Source organism: Engraulis encrasicolus, chromosome 3, assembly GCF_034702125.1.
Source record: "Engraulis encrasicolus isolate BLACKSEA-1 chromosome 3, IST_EnEncr_1.0, whole genome shotgun sequence".
Taxonomy (NCBI): Eukaryota; Metazoa; Chordata; class Actinopteri; order Clupeiformes; family Engraulidae; genus Engraulis; species Engraulis encrasicolus.
Genome location: NC_085859.1, coordinates 54315623 through 54319302, shown reverse-complemented (window position 1 = coordinate 54319302; position 3680 = coordinate 54315623). Strand labels below are relative to the sequence as shown.

The following is a 3680-nucleotide window of genomic DNA, read 5'->3' as shown; positions in this document are numbered from 1 at the left end:
AAAATGTCTTATTTCTTATTTCCACTCAATTACTTAGTTATTATCATTTTTAATACAATATAGACTAGCCTACTATGAAGTGATTCAAGTACACAGACAAACACATTGTGTGCAAAACTTTATTTATTTTTCCAATCAGTTATGAGATTCATGTTCACTGATGTGAGGTTGTCAATCTGCCACCATCCAGAGGAAGTCCTGTGAACACAAACAAACAAACAGAGAAGTCAACTGCAAGACCGGTTTCACCACGTTTTTTTTTTATGTTATCAATTCACCATCGCTAAATTTGCTTCTGAAATGCAGTACCATGTTAAATGCACGTTGTAAATCTTCCTCAGGCTGACATCGTTGCTGATTTACAAAGGCAAACTCTAGCTAGCACCTAGCTTCAGTCATTGAAAACATGGTGGGCAGAGCTAGCTATAACTAGTGGTTTCCATGTACCTCTGTAGGCTATGCCATTTCAGCACAAACACGGCTGATAAGACGTGTTTGCAATGTATACAGTTAAAATCCTTCAATGCTCAGAGACAAAATGAAAGCAGGTTAAAGCTAGAACTACATTAAAAGTTCGTTGTCAGGAAGCTTACCTTGCCTGGCTCTGCTGCACTGAAGTTGAACTAGCTCGCGGTGGCGGCGAGTCCTGTTGTTGCTAGGCAACGAAAGTTTGGTTACTGCAGAACAGGAGCGTCCCAATCAGTATACTTCTGTACTTCAAGCACACTCGTTCTAGTTGTACGCTGCTCGCTCTGCTTGCAGTATGGCTCAGAGACGCTGACGTTGTTTAATTGAGTACCCTGACACACAAGGGTGGAGTTTGAGACGCACCACACAGTGCTTTCGCACGCAGGCAGCAACCAGGGTAACTTTCAAGGTGAGCTAAAATCCAAAAATGTCATCCACCTTCAATCGTCGAATTACTTTAGCCTTATGCAAACATGTTTTATGAGTTAGTGTTAGGTTTATGTTTGTTCTGGAAATGAAACGGCATACAGAAGTACCTTTACAATGGAAACCACTAGCTAGCTCTGCCCACCATGTTTTCAATGACTGAAGCTAGGTGCTAGCTAGAGTTTGCCTTTGTAAATCAGCTATGTTGTCAGCCTGAGGAAGATTTACAACGTGCATTTAACATGGTACTGCATTTCAGAAGCAAATTTAGCGATGGTGAATTGATAACATAAAAAAAATAAACGTGGTGAAACCGGTCTTGCAGTTGACTTCTCTGTTTGTTTGTGTTCACAGGACTTCCTCTGGATGGTGGCAGATTGACAACTTCACATCAGTGAACATGAATCTCATAACTGATTGGAAAAATAAATAAAGTTTTGCACACAATGTGTTTGTCTGTGTACTTGAATCACTTCATAGTAGGCTAGTCTATATTGTATTAAAAATTATAATAACTAAGTAATTGAGTGGAAATAAGAAATAAGACATTTTAAGACCATGAAAATATGTAATTTCCATAAAATTGAGTGGAATAGGTGATAATGCATTTTACGGCCCTGATTCTATCTTATTTCCATATAACTACTCAATTGTTTACAAGGTAATTAAGCAGAAATAATACAAGGATGCTTGGGTGGTCCTTTCTATGCAATAATTGCACATTACGGCCCTGATGTAGCCTAATTAGTATGAAACTACTTCGGCTGATACCGTTTAGTTACTGGCATACCTACCACCTAACTACTATGATGACACAGTAGCTGTTTCCATTAGCCTACTATTAACTAGAAACTACAGCATAATTGCACTGGAAACTGTATGGTTATTTTTGCTGTTATTAATGAGAAATTATAGTGTAATTGCACCGGAAACCATATGGTTATTTTGCTGTTATTACTAATAACAAGCAGTTATTACCATAAAATTAGACTGAAATTACTGAGAAATTAGTATGAAATTAACACCTTATTAGCGATCCGTAAAGTAAAGTGTTACCGAAATGTTTTTACACTTTAACCTTTACCAGTATCAATAAAACCACTGCTGGATTTATGGGAACCAAAATGTGGACCTCACAAAGTAGCATTTTCCCATGCTACTACCTTATTGGGGACATCTTGCACCCCACAATGTTTGTTAAGTTTACACACACGCACGCACACACACCCACACACACACGCACACACACACACACACACACACACACACACACACACACAGATCGAGAGAGAGAGAGAGAGAGAGAGAGAGAGAGAGAGAGAGAGAGAGAGAGACTTGCAGAAATCAGGCAACAAATGTAACTCGTGAATTACTTCAACATTACTTATTTAAAAAACTTCATGCAGCCAATTCTGTCATCCGGCAAATGATTTCCCACATATAATGTATCTTGGGGATTTCTCTGAGCTGAGGCAGAAGGAAAGGAGAATAAACTCTCCGGAAAAAAACTAGCTGCAGGGTCAGCAGTCTGGGCTCAACTCCAGCACAATTCCTCAGACACTTCTCGCAATTTGAACTCATGATGAGTCTATGCGTGTGTGTATTTGTGTGTATTTGTGTGCGTGCGTGCGTGCGTGTGTACGAGTGCACTACTAAGCCTGTAAACATTTTAGAAAGCATTTCAATTACTGTGTGTGTGTGTGCATGCGTGCATGCCTGTGTATGTGTGTGTGTGCAATATGAAAAGAGAGGACGGTGTCTGCTGCACAACCATAGTCCCATAACAAGGTAGAGTTCTTGTGAAGAGATGTGTCTGTGCTTACTCTGCCAATTAAAATACCACAGTAGTGTGAAGATGTCCACTTTGTAATGCAGTGTTTTTCAATGCTGGGGTCGGGTCGGATTTGAAAAAAGAACACGTATAAATATTACTACCGTAATTAAAGTAACATAATAACTAATTAATATTCAGATTGAAACATAATGTTATACTTTCATGAATATATCGAGTGTTCAAACGTTAGTTCTGGCCAGGCCATGGTAGTCAAGAAGCGTGCCGCCTTTCCCCTCACCTCTAATTGATCCAGGTGTATCCCCTTTGCCGATCAGCTTTCCTCTCTAGCGATTGGCCACGCACCGTGGCGCGCCCCTTTAAATTCTACCCCTTTCTCCCTGACGTGTACGCTGCTTGGTTTTTTGCTTCTGCTCAACTCCATGAATCGACTCATCTTGTTTACTGTGCTACTCACCTCCCTACTGGCCATGACTTCGACTTCGGTAGGCACCGACGACGAAATCTGGCAGGTCGAGGCCATCGCCGACACCCAGCTACCACAAGATCAAGGCGATGATCTATCCACCGATGCCAGCGCCGCTGCTGCCGTGCGTCGCAGTTCCCGACTGGCGAGCAGGAACCCACCAACTCCCAGCATCGGCGATTCCAGTTCCATCTGGGTCCCCATTCTTCTCCCCCGCTGCTGCAATCTCCAACAACCTTCGCAACCAAATTACAGCAGGTAACGACGACGTCAACCTCATTAAAATTCTTCTGGGGTCCGAGATAAGCGATAAGCGGGTGGTAGACTGTGGGGACATCTCGGTTGCCCTCAAAGACGCCGATCCCAGACTGTCTAAGACATTGACATTTGCCGAATTCTGCGTGGCGTTTGGGATTTATAGGGACGTTATGTGCGAGGTCCATCCATCCCGCAGAGCCGAACTAGACACTTATCTGTCTATCATTGCTGATCTGGCCGTGTCTTACGGAGGCACGCTTTTTTACGACT

At 42.1% G+C, this 3680-nt stretch overlaps 1 long non-coding RNA gene across 1 annotated transcript; it reads left to right on the top strand.

Moving 5' to 3' along the window:
* Positions 1–226: 226 nt before the first annotated feature.
* On the top strand, positions 227–1341 carry LOC134445530 (uncharacterized). The gene is made up of 2 exons (XR_010034284.1): positions 227–877; positions 1249–1341. It is a non-coding gene; the product is annotated as an uncharacterized LOC134445530 (long non-coding RNA).
* The last annotated feature ends 2339 nt before the right edge of the window (positions 1342–3680 follow it).